The following is a 7641-nucleotide window of genomic DNA, read 5'->3' on the forward strand; positions in this document are numbered from 1 at the left end:
TGCCTGGTTGTGGGGTGTGTTTGTCCCCTTCTCCATGCCTCTGGTTCCTGGGCAGTTCCCAAGGTGCTGGCACCATGTGCCTGGTTGTGAGAGAGGGGTCCAGTCCCCTTCTCCATGTCCCAGGTCCCTGGGCGGGCCCCGAGGTATTGGCACAGTGTGCCTGGTTGTGAGAGGAGGGTCCAGTCTCCTTCTCCATACCTCGGGTACCCAGATGGGCCCCTAGGTGCTGGCGTTTTGTGCCTGGTGTGGGAGGAGGGTCCAGTCCCCTTCTGCATGCCTCTGGGCTGGGCGGGCCCCGAGGTGCTGGCATGGTGTCCCTGGTTGTGGGAGAGAGGTCCAGTCCCCTTCTCCTTGCCTCAGGCCCCTGGGTGGGCCCCGAGGCACTGGTGTGGTATGCCTTGTTGTAGGAGGAGGGTCTGGTTCCTGGCTCTATGCCTCGGGTCACTGGGTGGAACCCAAGGTGCTGGCTTGGTGTGCCTGGTTGTGGGAGAGAGGTCCGGTCCCCTTCTCCATGCCCTGGGTCGGCTCCGAGGTGCTGGCATGTTGTGCCTGTTTGTGGGAGGGAGGTCTGGTCCCCTTCTCCAAGCCCCGGGTCCCTGGGTGGGCTCTGAGGTGCTGGCATGTTGTGCCTGCTTGTGGGAGGATGGTCTGGTCCCCGACTCCGTACCCTGGGTGGGCCCCAAGGCGCTGGCTCAGTGTGGCTGTTTGTGGGAGAGAGGTCCAGCCCCCTTCTCCTTGCCTCGAGTCCCTAGGCAGGCCCCAAGGTGCTGGTGTGGCATGCCTGGTTGTGGGAGGAGGGGGTCTAGTCCCCTTCTCCATGCTTCAGGTCCCCAAGCTGGCCACGAGGCACTGGTGCTGTTTGCCTGGAAGTGNCCCCCCATGCCCCCCCCCCACCCCCCAGCACACACACACAAAAGATATGTTGAAGTCCTAACCTCCAGTACCTCAGAATATGACCTTATCTGGAAACAGGGTTTTTGCAGATATTAGTTTAGATGAGGTCATACAACTGGTGTCCTTATAAAAAGGACACAATCTGAAGAGATGCATAGAGAGGGAATACAGCCATGTGAAGATGGAGGATTGAAGTGATGCATCTATGAGACAGGGAACCCTAAAGATCACAGGCAAACAAAGGGAACAGGCAAGGCAGGATATTACCCCTCTACAGGTTTCAGAATGAGCATGGCCCTGTTGACACCTTGATTTCAGACTTTTGGCTTCTAGGACTGTAAGAGAATAAATTTCTGTTGTTCTAAGCCTCTCAGTGTGTGGTAATTTTTATAGCAGCCTAGCAATCTAATACATAGCCTGTCCACTTTTTCTCTTTCTGATAATGCGTGGATTATTCCCACTGTCACCAATGTTTTATGTCATGGTCACTGTAAGCCTTGATGAAATCACAGCCACAAACCCTCTCTCTGCTCTGATCCATCCTCGGCACATGGCCAGAGGACCTTGCCCATTCCTAGACTTGTTTACTATCCAATCTTGTTCAGATCTTCCTTTGGTCTGGAAGATAAGAGCTTTATTATACCTGTTTCATTCTATTTTCTTTTATCTCGTATTCCAAATCCTCTATTCCTGTAGTGTCAGTTTCCTCATTGCCTCTATCCCTCAGTCCCCCTAAAAACCAAATCTGTACTCATATTCTATTATGCTGTATCCCTTTTCCAATATACATACCCCAAATGTGTCCATGTTTCTCTTCATCTATCCAACTCCTACCCATACTTGAAGGCCAGACTTAAATCCTACCCCCTCCGTGAAACCATTTCAGATTACTCTACCTCAGTGATCTCTGCTTTTCCTGATATCCCATCCCATCTCATTAGGGGTGGAACCACATATGTTTGTACTTAATTATATCTATTTTGAACTGTGTCTTGGTTATTTACTATGAGGTCTAGACATTCTGGATTCCACCTGAAGAATAGCAGAGCTTTGGTGAGAGGAAACAGAAATAACACATTGATTTTGTTATAAGTAATACCACCTACCCACTTTGGAAAATGATGTTTTCATGCTTACATAAGTATACTTGGTAAGTGAATGGATAGTGCTGGATATCATCCTCAGGAACATGTAAATACTGACTTCTTATAAAGACCATGTGTTTTTTGATGATAAAAAAACAAAAGTGTTTTTTGATAATAAAACATCATTTATAATCAGCTTGTAGTTTTAAAACTTGGACAATGAAATAAGAATTGAAAAAGGTAGTTTTTATAGCAGCCTGGAACATCTCTGAAGTTACTGCCTTTGGAAGGGCTAAGTGACAGGAAAAGATGACTTGAATGTGAACTGGGTGCTATTTGGCTTTTTACCACTGCTGCAAGGCCTGCCTAAAATAGACACCATCAGAATCAGATGTCATGTGTTAGTCTTAATAACATTTTCTGGTCCCCTTCCTGCCAACCATCTACTGAATCTTCATTGTACTAGTTCCATATACCTTCCAAATGATTGTATTAAGTTAGGATCCATTTATTCAGTCATCAGAAATGGGTGTTCCTTCAGTAGTAAGATCCTTGCCTTTCTTGAGCTCACATCCTATTTGGGAGACTAATAATGATGCTGCCTACTGATAACCTAATGTGATGGGAGTGTGAGAGGCCATGCACAGAGATTGTGGGTCATCCTTGTGCTCCCTCTTAGCATGAGACTAGCCCATGGAACTTCCAGAATCCACACTAAAAACACTGTTCCTTGCATTTTTTGTGGCTCAAAATAACAGGCACCAAGGCCTGCCTTGTCTTCTTATGCCTTCTTTATATTGCTACTTTATATACTATATGAGAGGGGTTTTTTTTTCCCCCCTCTTCATTAATTATACTGATGAAACTGGAGAGAAAAACATATTCTCATGCAAAGCATCCTCATAGCTTTTCATTTATTACATAGAAACTATTCCAGTGAGTTATTTCTAGCAAGTTAGGAGTAAATTTAGTTTATATTCCATTATTCTTTGCAAGCAACCATCATACATGGTCAGTAAATCCTAGCCTGGCAAATTTACTTAAAAATCGTCTGACAGGCTGGCCGGTTAGCTCAGTTGATTAGAGCTCAGCCTTATAACACCAAGATTATGGGTTTGGATCCCCATACCCCGCCAGCCACTGCCTCCCCCCACAAAAAAATCTGACAAAGACCTTCGTAAATGAGAGATGTTCCAGGCTGCCATAAAAACTACCTTTTTCAATTCTTATTTCATTGTCCAATTACCTTCAAATATTGATTATCAATTAGTGATTATTAGCTCTCCAGCACTGATTAATCTTCACTGTTTTATAATCAGATTTCCTTGGCTTTTAGTCTCTATGTCTTTACTATTTTACATTCAGTACTAACCACAGTGAAGTCATATCTTCATCCTTTATTTCTTTGCATATTTTCTTTTTTTTTTTTTTTCCTTTTTGTCTTTTTTTCGTGTCCGGCAACGGATCGCAACCCTCAGTGTCGCGCCCGTACTGGACCGGGACCGGCAACGGGATAGCAACCCTCGGTGTTGCGCCGGCACCTCGCTCAGCCAGTGAGTGGGAACCGATCTGTATGTGGGATCCGAACCCTCGGCGGGAGCGCCGCCGCACTCCCAAGCGGCGCACTGTAGCAGTGCACCACCGGGCCGGCCCCAAACCTAATGATTTTTCGACCATGTTGTCTAGTAGCTTATCATTTTGATGGGATAAGCAAAAGCATTTTGAGGATGTTTAGAAAGCAACAGCAATAACACACTGCCCTTGGTCTATCGAAATGCCACATAAGAAGTAATATCTGAGTAGGTACAACCATCCCCATTGTCCTAACTTTGTAACTAACATCAAGCATTTGTGAGCAGCCTGCCTGGAATAACCTGTATGCAGCATGAGATATGAAACTCAGGTCTTTAGCTCAGCACAGTCCACTCTAGGTAACTGTGATATGACAAAGATCAAAACTCTGCGGTAGCTGTGAGGAAAATGGAGACAGACTGGTCAGACTCCCTCACCTCATATCCGGCTGAGCATAACACAGCATGTCTGTTGTAAATACATTATACATGAGTGGTATAACTGCACATGTGCGCCCAGGTGTTCGTTGTTATCTGATTCACACCCATGTGTTCCTTGGTTATCTGACTCTAGTATAAAAGACAACGGCTCTGATCCACTGGGGGGTTGAGCTTGTGACTGAATAAAGCATGTCAATCTTGCCAATGGCTCCCAGTATTTTTCCTAGCTTGTGACCTGCATGTGAGGGGTCTGTGACCCAGTCTGAACAGATGGGTTTGAAGGGTCTGTGACCCAGCTCAACAACAGCTTACTCCAAAGTTGGGCACTATCAGTTCTTTCCTTCCTTGCATGTCCATACCATTTCTCCATTGACAGGTAAAGTCTATTTCTCTACCTCCTTCAATTTGGAGTTGGCCTGTGACAGCTTTACCAATGAAATATGGTGAAGAGATGTTGTGCTAGTTTTGGACTTAAACTTTAAGAGGACTGGTAGTTTCCCTTTCCCATTCTGAGTCCTGAGCCATTACATACTAAATCCAAACTACTCTTTTGGAGAGAGAGGCCATGCTGAGGGGTACTGAGGGGTCCAGATATGAGAGTGGAAGCCATTAGACAATTACAGTCCCAGCTGCTATCAAACTGTAACCACTTGAGAGGCCAAAAATGAGCACTATCACTGCTGAGCCCACTCAATCCACAAAACTGGGAGAATAAATTGTTTCAAGCCACTTTGGTTTGGGTGGTTTGTTACACAGTACTGGAACACACTCCCTAGTGGAAAACAGTCTCTGAGTCAACAATCTCTGAGGTACTTAATGAGGACTTGCTAGGACCTTATCTTGGGGAAATTACTGCCAGAGATTAGAATTTAAGTACGAGACACTCTCAAGAAACTTATTGTCTAGTTAGATAAACAAGACAGATATGAAACAAAAGTTTTCACTTGGTGTTTTCACATCAAGATAATATATAATTATGTGTTAAACTGGTTGAGAAATAAATTTCTATTATTTATAATTAAAAAAAACCAAATCTGGGTGATACTAACCCTAAGGGCTACATGATGGAGGTCGATGAATACTGAATGAGTGATAAAAAATGTCAGAAACTATGCACAGCTGATCTCGGTCAATTAACACTCCTACTCCCTCCTAGTGTGCTTTCCAGTATTTTAGAGACTGGACAGCTGAAGACTACATTTCCCAGATTCCATTGTAGCTAGGCTCCCTCAGGTGAGAGATTCCTGCATGGAAACCTACTCATAAAACTGGAAGAAAGTAATGAACAGGTGAGACAGAGGTCAAATGGGGAGACTGGATCTTCTCACAAGCATAGTTTCAGGTGTTTTGATCTCATGGGGTTGAGTGTTGCAGTGGTAATTGCAACAGTAATGACAATTTCCTGATTCTGCAGCTTCCTTATTACATTAGCTGCAGGTACTTCCTACTTAGCATCCCATTTTTGCACTAAATGTTCTCAATCTAGAGTCTGCTTCCTTCAGCTCTCCCAACTATTTTGTAGGCTAATGCCCCTTAATTGATCCCCTTAATTATCTAAGGCATATTTCTAGCCAAAAACTAGCTAGAATGTATTCCATGGCCTGCAACTAATAACTCAGACATATAGGTAGTTTGTGTTTGTGGGCTCAGAGAAGGTGCCTTTCTAAGACAGGTGAATGTGCACAGGTCAGAGGAAGTGGTCATTTACATGACTGCAACTAATAACTCAGACATATAGGTAGTTTGTGTTTGTGGGCTCAGAGAAGGTGCCTTTCCAAGACAGGTGAATGTGCACAGGTCAGAGGAAGTGGTCATTTACATGATCATAGAGCCCAACAAAAGTATGACAGGTTTTGGGCTGCAAGACATGGCATTAAAAGTCTTTAAAGCCAGAGAATTAAAGGTAACATATCTCCGTGGTTAGATAAGAATATTCAAAGAGAATATTGGAGAAAGCTAATGGTCTATTACACAAACCAAAGAATTAGGTAAGGGAATACCTGAAGCCAGGGCTTGAAGGTGCAGTAAAGGACTGGGGAGGTCAGGGGTGGGGGGACTGTCTGCACAGAAAAGAGTTAACATAGCCAACCTGAAGTTAATATCATTACAAGAGCCAGCTTGTGGGGCTGGAAATTTGGCCTATGGATATTTTCTACGTTGATAAGGCTGTTTTGCCTACCTATGGCACTATAAACCCCTCCTATCCTTCCAGGAGTCTGAAATTTTGACAGCTGTGGCTAGTTGTTTTGTCCACATGACCAGCCCCCAATAACCCACTGGAATTTGAGTTTTAAGCAGGCTTCCCTTGGCAGAAACACCACACATGTACTGCTGCATTTCACTGCTTAAGAAAGGAGTATATTCTATGTGACCACTCACAGGAGAGAAAATTTCAGAAGCCTGTTCATTGATTCCTCTAGACTCCACCTCATATGTCTTTTACTCTTGCTAATCAACGTAATAAATTATAGCTGGACTACTCTCTCTGTGTCCTGTAAGTCCTTCTAGTGAATCACTGAATGTGCGAGTGGTTGTGGGACCCCAGAAACGGGCATCCATTTTTTTACATTTAACATTTCTGAATTAGTTTGCTTTAGATATGCTTTTGGAAACAGCCAACAGCTGGGTTTTGCAAGCCAGATTTAAATCTTTTTCTATTAATTGTGTCGTAAGTCCACTCATTTTTATTGTTATGACAGACATGTTTGGTCTCAACTCTATCATAGTATTTTATGATTATGTGTATTATATTACACTTGTATTTCTTTTTGAGATATCATTTGCTCTTTTCTTTAAAATATCTTGGAAAATGTATTAGTGTTTTATTGCTAAATAATAAGTTACCACAAATTAGCAGCTTTAAACAATACCCTTTTATTAGGTCACAGTTCTGTAGCTCAGAAGTCTGACACAGCATGACTGGATTCTCTGCTCAGGCTGAAATCATTGTGCTCTCCTTACACCAGGTAGCACTGACTGCTCAGGTGTCAGCTGTTGTGTTCATTTGCAGCTTTGTGTCATCTTGCAAGCTCATTCCTATTATTGATAGAATTAAATTCCTTGTGGTTGTAGGATTGTAGTCTCCATTTCCTTGCTTGTCAGCTGAGCCATTCTCAGCTTCCAGCAGCCACTTGTATTCCTTGTCCCTTGGTTCCATCCATCTTCAAATCAGCAACAACACAACAAATCCTTTTCATGCTTCAAATCTCTTTGACTTTCCCTTTCTTCTTGGCCTGTTTTAAAGGGCTCATGTGATGAGATTAGGCTCATCTGAATAATCTCCCTTTTGCGATTTAACCTAACAATCAAAGATGTGATTTCTCATCAGCTTTATAGCCCTGGGGATTACAGCAGGAATTCTTGCAGAGGTGTTTTTAGAATTCCTTTTTAAAAAATAGCTTTATTGAGACAAAATTCAGATATCATAAAGTTCCCCTATTTTTTTTTTTTTTTTTTAAAAAAAGGATGACTGGTAAGGGGATCTCAACACCTGACTTGGTATTGTCAGCACCACGCTCTCCAAAGTGAGCTAACTGGCCATCCCTATATAGGGATCCGAACCTGTGGCCTTGGTGTTATCAGCACCACACTCTCACAAGTGAGCCACAGGCTGGCCCCAAATCTTTTTTTTTGGTGGCTGGCCAGTACAG

At 43.5% G+C, this 7641-nt stretch overlaps 1 protein-coding gene across 2 annotated transcripts in view; it reads right to left on the reverse strand.

Moving 5' to 3' along the window:
* The window catches only part of TPGS2 (tubulin polyglutamylase complex subunit 2), a 55764-nt gene that overhangs the window by 35525 nt on the left and 12598 nt on the right, over nucleotides 1–7641 (reverse strand). The window lies entirely within an intron of this gene.

The sequence above is a fragment of the Galeopterus variegatus genome, unplaced genomic scaffold, assembly GCF_000696425.1.
Source record: "Galeopterus variegatus unplaced genomic scaffold, G_variegatus-3.0.2 Scaffold1528, whole genome shotgun sequence".
NCBI classification, from domain to species: domain Eukaryota; kingdom Metazoa; phylum Chordata; class Mammalia; order Dermoptera; family Cynocephalidae; genus Galeopterus; species Galeopterus variegatus.